This window comes from Pteropus medius, unplaced genomic scaffold (assembly GCF_902729225.1).
Source record: "Pteropus medius unplaced genomic scaffold, Ma_sr-lr_union100, whole genome shotgun sequence".
Lineage (NCBI taxonomy): Eukaryota > Metazoa > Chordata > Mammalia > Chiroptera > Pteropodidae > Pteropus > Pteropus medius.
In genome coordinates, this window is record NW_024355205.1 from 37,064,769 (window position 1) to 37,086,264 (window position 21,496).

The 21,496-nt window shown below is 53.6% G+C and overlaps 1 protein-coding gene and 1 pseudogene across 4 annotated transcripts in view; one reads left to right on the forward strand and one right to left on the reverse strand.

The window, feature by feature from the left end:
• The window catches only part of BACE2 (beta-secretase 2), an 80,664-nt gene that overhangs the window by 1,895 nt on the left and 57,273 nt on the right, over positions 1 to 21,496 (forward strand). The gene's annotated exons all lie outside the window — the stretch shown is intronic.
• Positions 17,930 to 18,048, reverse strand: LOC120599021 (uncharacterized; annotated as a pseudogene).

Consider the following 21,496-nt stretch of genomic DNA (forward strand, 5'->3'; position numbering starts at 1 on the left):
CTTTCATAAATAATAGCTTGTCTTTATTAATTAATTCAGTGACCTTTACTTTAAAACGAGGAGTTTAATTAACAGGACTGTACTGAGTACCCAATGCTTGTATCTTTACCTTGGCAAAAGAAGTAGATCATTCAAGGTTATTTCTCAGTTAAACATTCTCGTATTTCCAGGAGGGAAGGCTGTTGGTAACCATCCAGATTTAATTTTTACATTTGACAGGAAATGAAACATTCTGTCTCCTTCTTGGCCTGATTTAGTAATAAGCTGCTTTATAGCAGAACCGTGTTTGTGTACGATCCCTCCGAATGCCTACTGCAAACTCTCCGGTGTTAGTGACAGGACATCGCCTTCGTTTCTTCCCCGTCACCCTGTAAAATGTCCCTGACCACCAGTAGGGTGTTTGCAGCGGGCCCCGGGGGCCGCCAGCCTTGGGGTGACTTCTGAACCAAGAATGAGTTTCCCTTCCCAGTTCATGGCCAAGAGTCATGCATTAATTCTCTGATCATCCTCCGAAGCCAAAACAAAAACTTGCTTAGGTGGACAGAAAAAGTGGAGCTGTGAATTCAAGCAATAAATAACCGAGAATTTTCTGAGAATTCAGTAATGGTCACAGATCGGGGGCTCCCCTTCTGGCAAGCTCTGTCCCTGGGGGTCTTCACAAGTACCTCATCTTATACCCATTTAGGGGATGGGTATAAGATGAAGCTTGGAGAGGTTGAAGGACTTGCCCAAGGCAACAGGACACGAAAGAGAAAGAGCCAGAAATTGAACCCAGGCAGCTGGACTCGAGAAGCCGGGATCTGAAGCACCCAGAGATACCTGCTCCTCCCCCTCCCTGCCTCCTGGCCTCTCTCCTTCAGGCCTCACCCAACCCTTTCCAGCCAGAGGGCCCCGACCTTACCTCAAGGTGTTAGCGACTTGATGGGTGACCACAGCCAGATTGTCTCTTCCATCACCCCCACATCTCGTTCGGGGCATGGAGAGGAAGAGAGAAAGTTCCACAGAAACCAGAGCTCCGTTCTCCACAGGAAAGCCAGTCGTCAGATGTGTGCTCCTTCCCCGAGCGCTTTAATCAAGGACCAGGGTCCCTCACTCTGCCTGCCACTGTTCACGGCATCACAGGCACCCGGCCCGAAGCTGGGCGAGAGCAGGACCACGTTGGCATGGAGATGAGGCCTGGGTGTCTCGTACCATTATGCCTCTACTTTCTCACAGTATAGAACCAGCATCTGCTTGAACCTTGCAATTTGGTCTTCTTAATAATAATAATGGTGTTCTAAAGTGATTATAATTACAGTCATTTCCATTATAAAAAAAGACTTTTGTGCTAACACAATAAATCCGACTGAAGATGCTAAAGGTCTGGGCCTATATACCCTGTAATGGCTTCAGAAAGGTTTGGGTGGTTTCTGTTGAAAGAGTTTCTGTCATCTCCGCTAATATGGATAAAACAACCAAATGACTTTCATATTTAAACATTCGAATGTAAAAAAACCGAGGGACTCCCATGTTAATCACGGTGCATTAGCTCGATTATCACTTGTTAGTACCCGATTTTTTGGAAGCCTTTGGCTTGAAAACAGGAGCGAAGCCCATGCAATTTGAAACTTTGTCTTTGTCAGTCCAGATGCAGCACACCAGACGTGGTGAACTGTTAAGCACGCTGAAAAAGATAACTGGGTTTAAAAGAATAAGAAAGTCGAAGCCGGCTTGAGAGAAAGAATCCGACATCAGAGGCCCCGTTAGAGGGGACGGCGAAAGGTCACCGCAAGACGTCCGCTCAGAACGGCTTGGAGTGACAGAGCCCGAGAAGTCCCTAGCCACCGTGGTATTCCTCGCTCACCTTTATGTCAGAGGTTTTGGGTGTCGGGCGCCACGCTCAGAGTTTTGCGCAGATCCCCTCATGTAATCCTCACGACAGCCCTGTGAAATGCCTGCGATTATTTGACTTAATTCTCAGCGGGGGGGAAACTGCTCACTCAGGCCACGGTGTCAAAGGCCACACGGGTGAGTGGCAGAGCTGGGCTGGCCATCAGGCCCGCCCCATTCCACAGGCTGAGCCCTGCGCCTCTGCCCAGCGGGCGCACGTGGGCTTTTTGACGCACCCGCCTTCGTTAGTCTGTGGGTGGCGTGGGTGTGGTCAGAAGCATCCCGACTGCTCGCGGGGTCCTGGGTGCTGGTCGCGCTACGCACGTGACCACGGTCGGGGGCTTTTTTTTCTCATCGGTTGATGACCCTCGAGCTCTTAGTTTCCTGGGGCTGCTGTAATAAGTCGCTACAAACCAGGTGACTTAAAACAGCCAGACATGCCTTGTCCCACAGTTCTGGAGGCCAGAAGTCCCACAGCAAGGTGTGGCCAGGGCCTCGCTCCCGCTGGGGCTCCAGGAGGGGGTCCTGCCGGCCTCCAGCTCCCGGTGCCACCGGCAGTGGGTGGTGGTCCTTGGCTCTCAGCTGCCTCTCTCAGCCTCTGCCTCCATCTTCACGTGACTTTCTCCGGCCACGTGCGTCGCTGTCCAAATTTACTTCTTCTTACGAGGACACTAGTCCCTGGATTAGGCTCCCCCCCGATCCAGTCTGGCCTCGTCTTAGCTTGATTACCTCTGCAAAGACAGGTACTGGGGTTTAGGATTTCAGCATGTCTTTTGGGGGGGTGTAGTTTAATGCACAACAAGTTCATTCTAAGCTTATCGTTCTGTGGATGTTTTTTTTAATTCTATCTCATCTTTTCATTGGCAATAATTTTAATTTGGAATTCAGATATAATTTTCGTTAAAGGCAGTGGCAAACGGTGGTTTTGGTGTTGTGTTGACACAGAATATGTGACAAGATCACGCCCTAGGGCAGCGGTCCCCAACCCCTGGGGCTGTGGACTGGGACCAATACTGGTCCGTGGCCTGTTAGGAACCGGGCTGCACAGCAGGAGGGGAGCAGCTGGCGAGTGAATGGAGCTTCAGCTGTATCTGCAGCCGCTGCCCAGCGCTGGCATCACCGCCTCAGCTCCGCCTAGGATTATCGGGCGTTAGATGCTCATAAGAGCCCCGGTCCCTGGTGCCACAAAGGTCGGGGACCGCTGCCCTAGGGGACAGGGTGGTGGACAGAGAAGGGGAGGGTTTCGGATTCTTTCCTGGATTTCTGTTGTCAGTTTCCTCGATGCAGAGCAATCGCTTACGCGTTTAAAACATCCCTTGTCGTATCGCGTGGATTCTAGAATTGCTAGACCTCCTGTGCGACGTGGGAAAAGCAACGTGCAGAAGCCCAGACCACTGGCGCTGGCGTTTGCAGACCAGTGACTGACAGTCAGGCTGGGCCCGCAGACACGGGAGGCGCGAGCGCTCGCACTTCTTGTTCGAGAGGCTTCGAAAGGCGTCCGTCGTCGACCCGTTTGCCTCAGACACATCAACATGAAATGCGAGCCTTTTCTTCCCGAGCATTCCTCCTGCCACACCCAGCCCCGTCTTGCCTCCTGTCTGATTTCCTCTGGGCTTCCTGTTTTCTCCTAGAAGGATTGCTGACCGGCCCCCCTCCACCCACCGAGCTAAAAACCGAAAGGGACGGGTTAGGGTGAGCGGCTGCGTTCGCGATTTCTCGTCTGCGGCCGTCCGCCGCTGTGCTGGACGCGAGGAGACCGGCTTCGCGTTGCCATTTCCCGTCCCCGTGCTGTCTGGCGGTGCGCCTCGGGGTGTATTGTGTATCTCAGACACTGAATGGAGCAGGTCAAGCCCTTGGCCCCTGGATTCAGGGGCCCCTAGGTGAGGGTGGGGTTGGTGGCTCTGACTTGTCCCAGCCCCGTGCAGAGTGCAGCAGGGTAGGCGGTGGGTCCTGGGGGGTGGTGACCAGACGCCCTCCCTTCCACCTGCGAGCTCCTTTCACAGCGAACAGTGGGCCTTCTGCCCGCACTTGGCGCCACCACCATCTGTCACAGATTCCTCTTCACACTCACTCTGTTCTGCTCACCCAGCCTGGACTGGATGTTGATATTGGGGATCACTGAATATTAGTGACAAGGATACCCCCTAGAGAACAGGACGCACCTGTGAGGCAGGCGCGGGGCCCACCTCGGCCTCGGCCCCGACACGGTCACGCGGGATGCGCGTTGGGACACCCGTCCCTTTCTGGGCTTGTGTCCCGGGCTGTGGAGAACGTGCATGGGGCACCGTCGGATGTCCTGTCGCTTCACCCCGCCTTCGTCCCCTCCTGGCCCGTAGGGACCAGTTGTTTCGCCTCTTGCTGCTCAATTTAAAAAAGCATACTTTTTTGCTCCTGGAACTCTCAAAGAGGAAAAAAATACTCTGTGGTGCTGACATACTCACATTAAGGGAACAAAATTAGTAGGTTTGTTTTTGAGTCGATGCCTACTTAATCCAACACAGGTCTCGGGTGGATGTTTGGGGTTTTCATCACTCAACACATCACATACCTGCACCTAGAAATACACGCTCTTGACGCTGCCATTTTTGGAGGATGAAAGGGACTGTCTGCAGAGTGGAGTGGGTGACGCCAGGGGCCAGCAGCGTCCCTCCAGGGGTTTGCAGAGGGCAGGCGGAAGCCTCTCCTTCCGTTTCACACTAGACGGAGGGTGGCAGAGGGGGACAGTTTATTCCTGGCCGCCCGAGGACAGCCCCGCTCCCGCTGCACAGCTCCAGCTCCTCCCAAACCTGGCAGGAAAATGGCCTTACTTGGCAGCGGTCTGTCAGCCCTGCAAAGCCCTTGCCGGAAGCCAAAGGAAACAGCCTGCAAAGCAGCCCCCTCACAAGGGGGTGCCGTGGGGAGAAAGGTGGAACGGGCTGAGTCAGAAACTCTTCCTGGGAGCAGAGAGGGTGGAACATTCTGCCCTGACCCCTGGGCCTGGTGTGGATATGTTGCTGGAACAGAAGCTGCTTCTTAGGGGAGTGGGGGCACCCAGTGGGGCACCCAGAGCCCTTCCCAGTGCACCAGCTGCTTCTGGAGAAATTCACATGCTTTTTCCAATCGGACAAGCCACTGGGGAGCAGGCAGACCTGTGTGGTTTGCGCAGACATTTGGGAACGAGGTGTTGGGATGCCGCCCCCAGGTGTGCTGCTCAGTGCTGGGAGCAAGTGCTTCCGAGAGCCTCAGTGACCGAGGCTGTAAATTAGGTGACTTGGCCAGGGGGCCCACAGTCCCTTCGACAAGCCCTGACAGTCCGTAATTATAATTAACCCGTTTTATTTGTGAGAAAAACGCAGAATCCGGTTTGTGCTGGGGAGAGGGGGGGAGCGGACGCTGCTGGCTCCCAGGCCCCAAGGGGCTCTGCCAAACCCTGTGGGAAGAGCTCAGAGCGCCTTACGGAGCCGCTTAAAAGCACAGATTCGCAGGACCTCATCCTGACTTACCAGGTGAGACCGGCTGCACTGGGGCCTCGGAAGCTGCATTCGTCCCCCCGCAGAGGCCAGACCCTCCTCTGCCGGAGGTTCTCTGTGCGGAGTGCATGTGCTCCCCATCTTCCTCCACGCAGCCGTTTGGTTCGATGTTTCTCTGCCCTTCGAACGTCTCTGCGTGGAGGAGATTGTGTTCTCGAAGCTTCCGCGTGCTGCCAAGTTGACGACGTGAGGGCCTGCGTCTGCTGGTGGGAGATCGCCCCCCAAGAGCCATGCTGCTCAAAGTCTCTGTGCCGACGGTGTCCTTTTAAATGCCCAGTCCGTCACGGAGCAATAATTTGTAAATCAATAAACATGAGCCGGTAGGAAAACAAGATGAAAAAATTAAAAAGACACGTGAACAAAGCGCCAGTTAAATTATTGGGTTGGGCAGACATCTGGTTTCTCTGCTGTGGGATCTCAAAGTTTCTGGGGCTTCCTCTTCTGTGGTTACATTGTTGCGGGTCAGGTTAGGTTACCTCGTTGCCAACCTGTAACTGTTGTTTGCAGATTAGTGCCGCAGGAAGCACCCAGGTCTCTAAGGGATGAGAGGCAGGGCAAATTTGAAACTGTTACAAACGTTCCAGTAACACATTTGATGGGGTAGAGGCCTCCTCCCTTTGATCAGACAGTAGTTACCTTTGCTAAAGCAAGGAAAACACATGGTAGTGTTGGGTTCTCTGCTTCCCAGCCCTCTCAAGAAGGGGTGGGACAAGGGCTTTACCCCCGGGGTGGCAGATAGGTCTAACTCATTGATTCTCAACCCGGTAAGGTATGCCCCCTGGGGAACTTGGCACTCTCCGGAGACAATTTCTGTTGTTACCATTTGGGTGGTTGGTACCACTGGCATCTAGTGGACGGAGCCAAGGGATGCTGATCATCAGCATCCTGCAGTGCACGGGACAGCCTCCTGCCACACACACACACGATTAGATTACCTGCTCCCAAATGTCGACAGTGCCAAGGGTGAGAAAGCCTGCTAACACACCAGCTCGGCTGGCCTGGGAGCAGCTGCCCAGAACAGCGAGGGGAGAGTGTCTGCTAGAAGCGTCTGCCAGGGGAATGACGGGGAGTGGCCGCACACTGACACCTGCTGACCCCTTGTCATCAGATCTTTATGGTCCTGTCTTGTCCAAACATCAGGCCCTTCTTGCCAGATACAGAAAGGCCTCAGGAGAGTTAAAAATCACTTCTAACCGGTGTAATTGGGGACTAAAGAGAAGGAAGAATTTTGAACTAGAGTCAAAGAACGAGCCGCTTCTGCTTCTGCATCCAGCGTGCTCATTAAGCACCTGCAGCATGCCAGGCCCCGTGCGCAGCCCCAGGAGGCAGCAGCCCCCTGGACAAAGATGGTCCCTGCTTTTATAGAACTTACGTGCTCGTAGGGAAGGGAGATGAGAGGATAATAAACAGAATTTTAGGTTAAGTGCTATGAAGACGGGGTAACGAGTATGGATTCAGAAACAGAAAGAAAAAAAAAGACTGCTTTAGAAGGGCGTTCGAGAAGGCCTCCGTGCTCTGACCAGTGGGAAGAGGGCCCAGCCCTGAGAGGCTGGCGGAGCTGTGTTCCCGGGTGGTGCCGGGCAGGTGAAGACCGCACCTGGGCAGTGCACAGCACGCACGTGTGCCGTGGGGGTGCCCCCTGCACGCCCAGCTTTAGGGGCGCCTCCTCTTTTGTGTACTTGTGAAATTTGTGCTTTGTGAAAATTGTGAAAATTGTGAAAATTGTGAAAATTGTGCTTTGGGGTTAGATTTTATTAGAACGAAGGCCTTACGACGAGTGTGAAAACATTATACTACACTGTGTAAAGGTCGTGCGTGTATATAGGGAAGAATGAAATATGGTTGGCCAGGAGAGTTTCTGAATTAAAAGGAAAATGAAACTCAGCATACCTGGGTGGGTGGGGCGGAGGAGCCCACTTAGATTGCTTTCCAGCAGTGTCTTCGGCCCTCCAAAAGCAAACTCGAGACAGGGATGTGTGTGGGCAGTTTGGCAGGAGGTTTCAGGAATCATGGGTAGTGGGAGGGCAGAGGGGAAGGGAGGTGTGTGAGATGGGGAAGTTACAGGTGTGGCAGTGGGCTCCGTCCCCCTTGGGGTCTCAGAGAGAATTGGAATAGATTGGGCTCACCCAGCTCCTGTCAGTCCTGGGCTGACCACTGCTGGAGGTGGCGGAGTGGGCTAACTCTTCAGCACGTGTGGTCCTGCAGCCAGAGAAGGCCACCAGGCAGAGTCCCAGGAGTGTGACTCTAAAGGCTTTGGGGTCAGAATCACTGGGTGGGCAACAGAGTCTGCCGTGGCCCCTGCGTCCTTGCCTGGAACCGTGGCTGGCACAGGTTAGGCTAACATTTGAGGAATAAAAATAAAAATTAAAAAAAAAAATGCTCCCCCCCCCCATCTGTGTGAGAGCGTCATTTCCGCCCAGGAATCACAAACCAATTTAAAAGCCCTGCCATGAGACCATGAGATCGTGCCTAAAGAGATCCAGAATCTAGCTCACGAAAGCAGTGAGTCAGCCTGGGCTGTGCCTCTCTTGCTGTGTGCACTTTGAACTTTTCTCTAGAAGAGGAAGATGCTTTGTGTAGGCACCAAGCAAGAAAAAATAGTTGGCGTTGGGGAGGGAGATGGAGGTTAACAACCACCACAAAACCTCCTTTGAAGGCTGAGTGCTCTGAGCAGAAGGACTTTCGAAGCCCTTGGATGGGCTGGTGCCTTGCAGTAGGAAGAACACGGCAGAGCCGCAAAGGAACAGCACCCGGTCCCGGATCTCCCAACACGGCTCCCACCCTCCTGCGTGCGTGGACGCCTCGCTTATGTGCTCTAGGACGTCGATTCTTCTGTACACGCAACTCTCAAAAATGCATAAAAATATCTTCTATGGTTCTCCGATCGGTAAATGTACCTACAGTTTGGCTTGTTAACCCACTGGGACACGGGCAGCTTCTCGGACCCCACCTTCTTGCTCACTGCGCCCACACAGGTGCCCGGGCAGCTGGCCAGGCTGCGGGCCAGGTGCTGGGCTGTTTGTAGAGGGTGGAGTCCCTGCGTGGCCAAGGACGAGGCCGGCCTTCCCTCACGTCTGGGCTGGCCCTTCTCATGGGGCCCGCTCATGTCTGTCTCTCTGAACACACGCCTCATTGTCCTGGGGTTTTGAACCATGACACTGGCCAGAGAAAATCCCAATGTTTGTGTTCAGACCCTCGGGAACACGGGGACCCGCCAAACCTTAACTGTGCCATTGCTCCAGCCCAGCTTCGCCCTTCGGGGGGCTCCAGTGCTTGGCAGAGCCTGTGCCTCCTCCCCACTCCCTGGGGCTCTTTAGGTCAGCATCACCTCGGGCCGCACCCCGTGGGCGGGTGCAGACACGGAGCCGGCCGGGCAGCTTCCCCACCCATCCGTCGGAGGCCTGAGCCATGTTCACGTTGTCTTCTACTTTGATGCCCTTGACCAGCCCAATGCAGCTGCGACTTCCGGTTCTTTGTGTATGGGATATTGAGATCTACGAGATTTCGTATATGTGATGTTCTCAGACCTGGTTTCTGAACTCATCAGACGTCTTACGTTTTTTTTTTTAAATGCGGCCCTTGGTGAGTCCTTTCAGTTTAGAAGCTCCTGACATTCAGTTCTGAGAATTTTCTAGTGAAACGTCTGTGCTCCCGTTTTAGATTTCCTGTTGTCCAGATGTTGGGCCTTCTTAAGCTTCATCTCTCCCGTTTCCCATTTTTTTGTCTTTCGTCCTACGCTCTGTGTTTGTTCCTGCCACGCTCACTTTCGTTTTCAAGAGCGCTTTCTTTTTCTCCGAATGTTTCTTCTTCGTGTTGCACCGGATTCTTGTTTTCGAAGTGGCGTATCTTCCGTTGCTCTGAGGAAATGAATTATGATTGTTTGGAGGACGTTTTGTTTCTGCTTCCCGCCTTTTCTCTGTTGTCTCTGAATTCTTTCTCTTAGGGTGTTTTGATGGTCTCTGCCTCACGTTAGAGGTTTTCCTCATATATCTGGTGATTCTTGGCTGTCTGTTCATATTTAAAAGAGAAGCTTTAGAAGGTCGGTGAGAAGTTCAGGGCTGAGTGTGGGCGGGATATACAGCATATGGTCATTATATCTATGTCTAGTTTTTGAAACATGGCAAGGATAAAGATTCTGCTACCTGACCCAAGGCAGATGTTTTCAACTGGGCGATCAGACCAAAACACCTTCCTGGCTGTCAGCATTCTCTCCCGCCGGAGGCCTTTCTTTGTCATCTTCCTTTGGGACTGTGGACCTGGGTCTTAAATTGAGGTCTCCTGGGGGATTTCAGGAAAATCTTATGTTTTCCTGATACAGGTAGCAAGTGTGGCTGAAATGATCATCTCTCCCTCTTCCTGTCTTAGACGAAAATGCCAGGCCTCGCATGGGGACAGCCAACTCTGACCTTGAGTGGCAGGTCAGGGGAAGCATCAGAGATTTGACACTGGTTTTCCTCGAGCTGTCGATCTCATTAAACTGTCTCTAGAGACTTCCTGATACGGAGAAAAACAAATCTCGACTCGTTTGATCTCCTCGCAATCTGTAGTCTCCTGTTTACTTCCAGCCAAAAACGTTTTAAATGATGCGCCAGCCTAACTTTTTGAGAAAAATCACTTAATAATTAAAAGAAGTCGTTTAAGGCAGTGTGTTCTTCTTCTTCTTCCCTGGGCATCTCCAGAGAGGAGGACGATGAGTCTAAAAGTCTTTTATTAGTGTCTTTGTTGCTGTTATTGGCCAGGCACGTATTTCCAGCGGGCAGATATGGACTCAATCACAGAGATCTCAGCTTTGGCCACCACAGAAGGAGCCCCACGTGACAGGACCGCCACAGGGGGCGCGTGGGGGGCAGAACAGGCATACGTGAGGCACCTGGGCTAAATCTGCCCGTTTCTGTAAACTGAGTTTTATTTGAACACGGCCATACCGATTTGTCTCCATGTCATCTGTCACCGCTTCTCCGTGACAAGTCAGTCGAACAGATGAGACAGATACTGTACGATGGCCGAAGTCTGCCTTATTCACTACCTCGCCCTCCACAGAAAACATTTGCTCACGTCTGGGTTAGAGTGTCAGGTACGAGAGAACAAGCAGGGAGCCTAAGGGGCCAGTGGCCGGCGGGAGTTTCGCACATCTGGAAGCTGCACGTGGGGTCATCCGTGGTGGGTTTGGGGAGCCCACCGCGCACCCCAGAAGGGGACGTTCGAGCGTGTCACCATCAGCCACACCCAGAATATGCCAACCGTGAAGTCCAATGAGAGCGCCTTTCCCCAACTACCCCTTTCCTCCTGTTCCTGTCCTGAAGAAATCGGGGGTGGTGTCGTGAGCGGGTGGGTGGGGACAGAGAAATGAATGCGCCCCTTCCCCACTGTACATCTCTGTGTCTGAGACAGGCCCGTGATGTTGGATGCTGGATAACAGCGTTGATATTAGATGGGACTGGACTAAAAATATCGAAAAATAAACGTATCCCCACAGAGCTATTGGGAAAACATAGGCTTCGCCCAAGACTTCATTCAAGGATGGGGAAGAACAATTTGCAGAGCTTGTTTAAAGCAAATGTTCTATTAAAATACTTTTGTCGTCTCAGAAATCCTAAGGAGGGAAGGTTGGAAATATCCAGCCAAATACCATATGCATTTATCCTTTGATGCAGAAATCCACTTCGAGGAGTTTGCACAAAAGTCAGCTTGGGAAGGACAGCTGAGAAGCACTTCTCGAGTCTGTTTATTGTCACATTACTTGACCTGTAATAGCAAACGATTGAAACCACTGGAACGTTCATCGAAAGGAGACTGACAGACACCTGCGCCACGGATGCAGCTGTAAGGACCAGGGACCGTCACGAAACTTCAGGGGAGGGCAGCCAGGTGGGTGAAGAGCGCGCAGTGTGCCGCTGTTCGCCTGAGAAAGCGGATGCACTCATGCAGGGGGCTCTCTCGACGCTGTTTGGGACAAAGGTCGCCGAAGTCGGGGTGACTTCTGCAGCTCAGCGAGCACAGACGCCCTCTGCTCCCGCACATGTCCCTTCGCTCATAGCCCGTGGCATCAGCTTGTGGCCATCGGCACTTGGTCGGGCTGGTTTGTTTTAAAACACGAGACCTCTAGGGATGAGCTGCATGCCTTTATTTTCCAGAAAGCCACCATCCCAGAGTCGCTGACTTTTATGGTGATTACAAGCGGCTGGCAGAAGTCTGCTACTTAGTAGCTATTGGAAAAAATAACAAACGCAGTTAAAACACGTCCCTTTGAAGTGGTACTTTAATACCGAGTTAGAAACTGTTTTTCAAAAGGAAATCCTGCTGTGGAGAGAGTCTTTTTTGGAAGATGCTGTGTTTAAATGTTTCCATCATGATTCGCCTTTTCCACTACTGAGGACTATAGAGGTTTGCTGTCTACCAAAACACTGCTGACCCTTAACCTGGAACAACTTATCAGCCATGTAAAAATCTTTCAAAGAATCTCACTAGTTTAAGGGGGGGAAAAAAACAATAAACTAGGGATCAGTAGTACCTTCTGGTTAGTTTGCTATGCAGCCGATCAATGTTAGGGAAGATGAGGGTTTACCATTTACTGTCTCCATTTCACAGATGAGCAAACGGAGACACTGCCGGCCCCATCACCGAGGCCACACGGTCAGTGAGGGCAGAGTCAGGGTGGGCAGCTTCCAGACCGTGCACGCGGGACCACTAGCTAAGCTGCCTCCTGGCGCCTGCGTCATAGATCTGTACACATCGGGGGTTGAGTACTCGCAATGTTTCTCTTGCCGGGGCAGATTTTCCGAGTTGCCGGGCTGAAGTCGAGAGCCTCGTAAGGAAGGGCCAGGCCTGTCTCGGTCCAAGAGAAACTGCCCGTCGCCGAGTGGTGCCAGCGTGTCGTGGCGGTCAGGGCAGTGTTTGGAGCAGCACAGACGCCCAGTGAATAGTCACTGGTTTATTTGTTCATGCACCAGCCTGTCCCTGGCACGTGGCCTTCTGGGGAACTCATGGCAGCCATCTGTAATAAGCTCTCTGCTGGAGCGGTCCCAGAACAGAAGTGAGCCATTGAAAGCCTTGTCTAAACCATAGATGTCGACTCCCAGTACTGGTCGCCACGCACTGCCAACGAGTGGCCTGTTTGAGCCCCTTTTCCTATTAGCGGGTGTGAAGTACACCCCCTTGAGCCTGAGCGCTGCCCACTGTTTTACGGAAAATATCAGAAGTCAGGAGCCAGCTATGTGTCTGCCTGTCTTTTCCCACCTGTGTAGGTGGGAAGACGGGTGGCTGCCCAGGCCTGCCCGGCGCCTGGCTCCTTTCCTGCTGCGTCCTAGCCCTTCCCCACCTTCTTCCGGTGGGGGCCGGTGGGAGCAGGGGGCGAGGAGGTCAGGTAGGAACAGGTGCTCGGGGTGCCTTTGGGTGGCAGCTGGGTCCTGCACAGCGCCCAGCAGGAGGCATCTGATCTGGGTGCTTGGATGAAAATGCATCAACCAGGTGACTCAAGGAATAGGGGCTTTTCCTGGGACAGGCCCGTCTGTCCTGTGTCAGAGTGGCCAGCTTCCACGAGCTGAACCGCTCAGCGGCGCTCTCTCCTGGCTTCAGATCGGGCCCGTTAGGACAAAAGACAAGTCGGTGTCCAAACCTCACGTGTGTTTCCTTAGGGTTTATGTTGGCCGCCTTTCCCTTGACAGCCTGCTTCCGGTGGCAGGTCCCTTCCCAGCTCCGGCTCCGACCGGCCCCCTGAGCCAGGACAGGAGAGTTCCCACAGTGGCTCTGGGCCCTGGGTGCCCCAGCCGGTGCCCACTTCTGCGCCTGCCCACACCCAGAACCCAGGGGTAGAACTCCCATCCTTCTGGGCTCTGCTTCATCACAGCTGGTGACAGTGACTTCATTTACTTCATGAGTCTGTCCAAAGCTTTGGGCATTTAAATTCAGGCCTCAGTTTACCTCGGTCGGTTTGTGGTGGATATACCGAGCTGCGGAAGCCTAGAAAAGCCCTAACTGTTGAATCTGTCTCAGCCGCCATGTCTTCCGTGTTCCCAAGCCCATGGGGTCTTGGATTGAAACCGGTGACCTACAGGATCTCAGGCCCTGTCCCTGTGTGTGCTGGCCCAGTCCCCTGCCGTGGGCTGAGTCACATCCCACCCCACCCCCAGTTCACGCGTTGAGGTCCAGAACCCCAACATCTCAGAATATGACTGCGTTTGGAGGGAGGGCTGGAGAGGACAAGTCAGTCACAGTGAGGCGGTCGGGGTGCGCCCGAGTCCCCTTTGGCGTCCTTGTGAGCAGCGATGTGGACACACACTCAGCTGCGTGTGCGCAGGGGGCCGACATCTGCAGGCCAAGGAGCGAGGCCAGGGCGAGGCCAGGCTGCTGCATCTCGGAGCTCCGGCCTCCAGGACCGCGCGAGGATGGGTTTCTGTCGTTTGGGCCCCAGATCTGCGGCATTTGTCATGGCCACCCTAGCACGCCACCACACCCCGCTGGTGTCCCAGGCCCTGACGGGGGCCTATGGCACGGCCATCGCCGCTCTGTCACCCGCTCCCTCATCGCCCACCCGGCCATTTCACATCGGCAGGAGGTGGGGGCGGGGGTTGGGGGGGGAGGCCTCTGGATTAGCATCGTCCCTGGGCTGTGATATCCCATCTGGCCTTATTTTCCGGACCATAAAAACATTTATCTCATTTAAGTCTTTCTTTCTGCAATAAATAAATGTTAATATAACAGAGACACACTGAGCGGCCACGGTCCCCAGAAGCCACCCGCTCTTATCAGACTAACCGTAGACCACAGAGAAACACGTTGAATAGAGTTAAGTTTGTTTTTCACAAATCAAGACACATCCACTTGGGGCAAAATCGTGACACTCAGACGAACTAGAAAATTATGGCTTCTTCTGCAGCCGTGTCCTCGGGGGCCTGGCCTTCCAGCCGCCAGTCCTCCTGAGCACTTGGAGCTCCAGGGCTGGAAGGAGCACGGGGCTGGGGGGAGCACGGGGCTCAGGGAAGCGTGAGGCTCCGGCCCTGACTCCCACACCTTGTCTTTGTCTTTTCGGTCTGTGGATCTCCAGTCCTGGCGGCTCGTCCAGGCAGGGAGCCGTGTAAGACTGAGCAGCCCGTGCCAGTAAATCTCCACTTGTCCCGGAGCCCAGAGGTGCGATGGGCACCTGTGCCTCGTGGTGACCAAGCTCTGTAGTAAGGCCACGAGAGTCCTTGCTTTACATCAGGGTTTGGAGTGTGGCACGGTGCATCCTCCCCGCCCCCCCAAAGTCTGCACTTACACTCATTTCTGAGAGAAATCCGTTTGGGCAGCGCAGGAGAGCATTCGAGTTCATCTGGGTAGCTTCAAAGTGCGAGCGATATTTTCCAAACTAGCAAGCCCAGTGTTCTTTTAGGATCGTTGTTACTGATTAAATCTAAAACGTTATGGTTTCAAAACTTAGGTTGGATGCTGACATCCTGACTGGGTGGCCCAGGGTTGTAACAGCGTGCTAAAAAATTCTTCTTTTCTTGGCTTCTACATAGCGTTTAACGTTTTAGGGAATTGTGAAATCACGTCATACAGTTTTTCCTGAGGACGATCTTCACAGGGCTTTGTGCCAGACGGGCAGGTGTGACAGCAATCCAGCGTTTGGTGTGTGTGTCACGGCACGGGTAATTTTTAGTTGACATGTATGGAAATTGATAATTAGATGCTCGATCAGTGGATTTTTGGAAGGTGATCTGAGACCGGAGAGTGACTTTAATGGGGCCCTGAGAAGCTGTGGAAACTCCTCCAGGACAGACACTGAGTCCCACTTGCTCGTCCCAAGGTGGAGCATTATGCCTGGCACAGGGCAGGTCCTCAAAACCCATTTGAATTAAACTGAGAAAGGAAGAATATTCTAAAATGAACGCCCTGAACTTGGAACGAGAGGCATCCAACACAAACCTGCCCACCTGTGGGTGGCTCTGTACAGCCATGCCGCATCACGGGAGGTGGGACCACACCGGTGGCCTCGGGCCTGGCTAAGCATTCGTCACCTGGGACCTTGTTTGATGTGTGGCTTCCAGGCTCCGGAGAGTGTGTGTATATATATATATATATATTTTCTGGAGTGATCCCAGTGGCCAAAACACTGATCCCTAACATCCATTTCAAGTCTTTAATTTTTATATTTCTTAATAGAATCTAGTCTAGTAGCCGAGTTCTTTTCTTGTTTTGTGAAGGCAGTTGCTATCATTCGCACGTGATTACATGCATTCAGTGAATAGGCCATGTGCACTAATCCTTGGCCAGCCCTGTTTGAGGCACAGAAGACACAGCATTTAGCTGCCATAACAGGAAGTCCCGCCTTCCAGAATCTGACATCTCAGTGGGGCGAGACAGACAAATCGAGTAAATATATTGCGTTTGGATGGTGGTGACTTCGTGGAAAACATTAAAACGTGGGCAAAGGCAGGCTGGGAGTAGGAGAGCATCACTAATTTTTGTGGGATGGCCAGGGAAGGTGCCTAACGAGGGAGCAGAGACCTGAAGAAGGGGGTTAAGGAAGGGGCGGGAGGCTGTTAGAGGCGGAAGGAGCAGCCAGCAGGTGCAAAGGCCCTGAGCCTGCGTTCCCAGGAGGCCCAGGGAGTCCCTGTGGGCAGCATGGTGGATGAGCCGTGTGCGTGGGGAGGCTGGGCTGAGAGGAGAGCCACAGGAAGGCTCGCGATGAGAGTCAGGAGGCCAGGAGGTCAGCTAGGAGGCCAGCCTAAGATGCCCTGCATCGCATCCAGGGCAAGTGGGCCAGTGGCAGCTGAACAGGAGTCTGGAGTCTGGCATCTTAGCAAGAGGTCCCGGATGGAGACCTCAGTGTGAGAGCTGGCCGTGCAGAGGAGACACGGAAAGCCACCAAGTTAGGGGAAGCCCAGCATGGAGTCATCCAGACAGGGAAGCTGGGCTCCGAGGATGAGCCCTACGATGCCCCAAAACTCAGAGGGTGGAGGATGTGAGGAGGACTCATCCAGGGCACCGAGAAGAAGCAGCCAGGAGATGGGAGGGAGGTGGGAGGAGGGGAGTCATGGGCTGTCCCAAATCCCACGATGGCCCCAGGATGAGAAGGCCTAACCGCTGCTTTGGCACCTCAGGGTTGGGGTTGACGTGGCGAAGCGTCGTTTCCACAGGGCGGTGGATTCGCGTGCATGGGGGTGACAGCACCTGGAGACTGTGAATGCAGTCACCTCTTTCGAGGGGCTTCACTGTAAGAGGGAGCAGAGAAATGGGGCCGGACTTGGGGTGAAGAGGCGGGGTGAAGACAGATGTGTGTTGAATTTCTTACGATGAGAATTGTACCCGCCCGTGTGTGAGCAGGGGGAGGTGATCCTGGCAGCAGCAGAAGAAACTGATGACTCAGAAGAAGGATGGGAGGGTCGGGGCGCGCCGGCCTGCGTGGCAGTGGGGGCCCCTGGCTGGTGCTGCATGTGGGCAAGGGCGGATGCGGCCCCGGATGTATTGAATGATGATATGAAAATGCTCTCACGTGCAGGTGGGAGACTTCGCCAAGGTGAATGTGTGGCTTTTTTGTTTTTTTGTTTTTGGCCTAGTCTTGGTGTCTCTCATCTCAAGAATGTTCTGAAAGATGTCCGTGTGACTGTTCTCTACCCTAATTAAGAAAACATCTATTTCGCTGGCATAGAAGCAGAAAAGGGGAGGCATCTGTTGTTTCTCCTCAGTTAGCATTCTTTCAAACTATCTGGACATCATGAAAATGTGGAGATCAATGAAGATTTAAGGTCTTTCCTGAGAGAAATTTACTCGGAAGGGCTTTAAAAACTATTTTTAGCAGAGAATGGTTTCTTTGATCTCTCTACATGCCCATTATAATGCCTTTATTTTTCTCATGGGTTTAACAAGGACAAAATACCAAAGCCTTTTATAAACCACATAGAAGTAGCCTGTTTCTTAAGTGGCCGGCCTGAAATTTGCACAGGGCGGCAAACCAGGAAACAATGGCCTTTCTGTGTGACACAGTCCAGTGTGGGCTGATCAGCTCCGCGTGTGAGGAGATTAGGTAAAATGGAAGTAACGTTTCAGACGTGGAGAAGGCGTTGGCGTGGAGAAGGCCAGGCCGCAGCGCCCCACCCTGGGCTGAGCACGAGGACCCTCAGCTCGCGGGTCACTGCCACTCGCCAGCTCACACGCAGTCATCAGTGTTGCTTGGTGTCGGTGCCTTCGTGACATCGAGGGTTGAAGTCACGCTTTCTGCTTTCAGACCAGTCCCTGATGGCATCGTACGTGTATTCTCGCGGAGTGGACTTGAGAGGCTAGCCCAGCCAGGCCCCTCGGTGGGCGAGGTTTAAGTGCAGCTCAGCGTCATTCAGCCATCTGTGTGCGCGATTCAGAATCATACCTTTCATCTCCCCATGAGGAAGTTTCGCTTCCTAAGCCTGTTGTGATTGACGCGGTATTAGCATTGGTTATGGCACCTTGACGAATATCGCAATAAACAGAGAAGAGTTTTGTTTTGTTTTGTTTTTATTTTTTAGGCGAGGCAACCCTTGGTTGACCTCACAGATTGCAAGGACCTTGTCAGCTTAGTCTCTTATTTTTCATTTTTATGCCTACAGCACCTGGTCTTCCAAGGTGGTCTCCCATCCAAGGACTGACCAGGCCCGACCCTGCCCAGCTTCCGAGATCAGACGGGACCGGGCTTGTTCAGGGTGGCTTGGCCGTAGGCTTGTTTTGTTTTTTAAAGTGTGTTCAGTGGCAGGAGAAGGGGCTGAGAAATTAAACTTCGATTCAGTGGCTAAACCTGAAATAAATCATCCCTAGTTACCTGTGCTTTATTCCTCACCTGTACTTTATCGAAGCAGCAAAGCCTGAAAACCATCGTAACAGAGAAGGCTGGTCTCTGGCCTGAACGTTAGAGGGTGAAGTCCATCCGTCCAGAGCACCGGACCGTCTTCGTCTCCACGGCCCAGGGCTGTCTGTGGTAGCCGCTTACCAAGTATTTATCAAAGAGAAAAAAAAAAGCTTCCCAAAGGACTTGAAATGGGATTTCAAAGAGATATTTGCACACTCGTGTTCATAGCAGCGTGATTCACAATAGCCAAAAGCCTGAAGCCACCTAAGTGTCCCGTGATGGACGAATGGATTTTTAAGAATGTGGTCAATTCATGCAGTGGATGGTTATGCAGCCTTTGAAGGAAGGACCCACCACAGCACGGATAGATCGTGGGGACTTTAAGCCAGTCGTGAAAGACAAATGCTGTGTGAGTCCCCTTCCCCTTGATGAGTCCCTCGAGCAGTCAAGCCCACAGAGATAGGACGATGGCAGGGTCGGGGGGTGGGGACGTGCTCAGGGGGGACCGTTTCAGTTTTATAAGATGCAGGGTCCTGGAGACGATGTGCTGGAGGTCGCACGGCAGTGCGCAGGTGCTTACCAGGAAGCTGTACGCTTAGGGTCAGGATGGTAAATTTTATGTTACGCATACTTTGCCATGACTTAAAAAAAGTAAATCTCAATACCTAGAATAAGAGTGAGTCATCACCGTTTTATAATAAGAGTATCTTGAAAATCTCGCCTGTTGCTGCAGAGAGTGTATGCTCGCTCGCTCTCTCTCTCTCTCTCTCTCTCTCTTTTATTTTCAAGCATTTACTGAAAACTGACATTTGGATATCGTGGGCCAGGGTGAAGTCTGTCCCATCTTTTTTTTCTGTGAGTTCAGACCTCTTAAGCAAAAGGGAACATTTAGTGAAACTCCAGAAATATCTTGAGAGTTAAGACATCACACCTTTGATGAGAATCTGTTTAGACTCCTTTGGGAAAAGGTGCAGGAAGGGCTGATGTTTAGCTGCAGTGAGGTCTCCTAAGATCTCCGGACGGGGAGAGTGGGTTGGGGGAGGGGCTTTAGTTGTCCCTTTGGGGAAGAAAAGACTAGCCGTCAATAGAAGTTTCCGTACTTGTCCCCACAATCACCAAACTATGGGGACAGACCTGCTTTTGTCCACTTTAGCGATGCTTTCTGAGAAGCAGTTCAACGTGACTCTTCCTTTCCCTGGGAAAAGGGTCATTATTTTTACTGGCTTCCGTGAACGAGGTCCAGCCTTGTGACTCACTCATGACTGTGTAAATATTCGCCTTCGTTCCTCAGTCCACGGGGCTGCATCCGGCCAGCAGGTGGACCTGGCAGCCCTGGAGGCTGAGGGAGATGCCCGCAGCCGGCTAAGGGGACACGTGACAGCCTCCATAGAAAGGGTGCCCCTTGTGCTCCCCCCCAGGTCCCTCTTGACTCTGCCTGCAGTCGGGGGAGGGGCGGGGAGGCGCTGGTCCTGTGGCTGGAAGCTTCCAGCCTGCCTGTCACTGAATATCCCCTTGCAAACAAGCGCTTTCTGGCTTCCAGCTTTGACTGCCAGACACTTGTGAGGCTCATGTGAGGCTGCTCCCCTCCTAGTCCCGGCTCGGCTTCTCTGTCCGAGGGCAGAGAACCAGGCACTGGAGGTCGTGATCCCTGAAGATGATGCGCCTCTTGGCAAACAACCAGACACCTTTCTCAGGCGTGACCCCGGCTGCTCCGTGAGCTCTGAACCCAGTGGTGAATTGGTGCCAGGGTCACCTGGCTCTGCGAGTCCCTGGTCCAGGCGCAGCCCTGGATGTGTGATCGCACCCCTGGGACTTGCATGCGGATGTCATTTGAGTCTGATTAGCCCGAAAGGACAGCTGGCACCTTAGAGTATTAAGCGAAGCCCCGCGGGGTGAGCACTGGCGTGTAGAGGGTGCCGGGGCTGCGGGTCCACGGTGCTTCAGCAGGCCCTGCGTTTGGAGGGCGATTTCCTTTCCTGAGTGAGCTGGTGCCACTAACGCTGCTGTCAGACTGTCCCTCTTCGCACCTGGAAGGCCCTGGGGTTGAGACGCCCTGTACTCACCAAAACCCCAGAGAGGGCATCGGACCCAGAGGAAGCGCAGGCCAGGGAGCCCACACTAACCGGACTTAGCCTCTTGGGACAGGGCGGCCTCGGTGACATCGGGCCCCCCTCATTCATTCAGCGACCTCACCGAGCACTCACTGTGTGCCGGGCACCGCGCTCAGGGCCAGCAGCCCGCAGCCGCCTGACACAAGGAGGGGGAAGGGCACAGAGAGGAGCATGAGCAGCTTCAGGAAGATTCCAGAAGTAGAAGAGGCAGGACGCTCAGATCCGTGGAAGTGGAGGCCCTCGGGCACCCAGGGCGCAGAGTGGCCGCTGACCTCGTGGGAAGGGAAGGCAGGGAGCGCGAAGGCGGCCGCGTTGACCTTGGGGCTGGAGACTTCCGGGATGGGACTCTGCCTGTCCCTGCCCAGCGCAGACGCCGCCCACCCACGGGTCACCCCCCAGGGCTGCAGTGCATGGCCCCGTCCATCTCGGCCTCACCGGTGGCAGGGCCAGCCGCCACGCAGTCACTCCCGTGAAAGCTGTCTGTGCAAGTCGCGTTGGGCACCGTGAGAGAAGTCAGCCTGTCACAAGAGGAAAGAAGGTCGCACCGCCCTCTTTAAGACATTAGCGCGTCTCGGGGCGCCCGGCGCTTCTCCGGGTGCATCATGCGTGTTACCGTCTCGGGTGCCCCTCGGAGCAGCACTTCACGGTTCCACTTCAGGGGCGAGGGCCCCCAGGCTCAGAGAGGGTGGTCGTTTACCTGATGCTCCACAGCCAACAGCAGGCTAAGCCGGGCTGGGGTCCGGGTCTAACAGACCGTAAGCTGGTGTTTTTCATGCTACTCTGCTTGAGAGACGGGGTGCAGGGTGTACCCTGGGACCGTAGATAAAAAACGAACTTGAAACTGAGTTCATCTTAGGAATAGACAGTACTCGCCAGTGCATTCAAGGGCACGGGCCACGGGTGTGTCATGGGGTCTCCCCACCTTACCCTTCCACTCTTCCCCACAGGGATGGGGCTTGAAAAGTTTCGACACTCAAGGAGAACCTCCTCCCACCACCCGTGACAGGTTTCGGCTGCGGAGGATGCGACAGCTCTCGCTCCAGAAGGATTCTGATATGGGGATGACTCAGGTTCTTCCAACAGGCACCCTACACCAACCTTCCCCACACCCGCTCTCAACCTCACGCGCTGCAGCCGGTCTCACCTGCCAAGCCCTGAGCACCCGTGGGAAACTAGTCATGTTCCAGAACCGAGCAATGGAACCCTGCTTC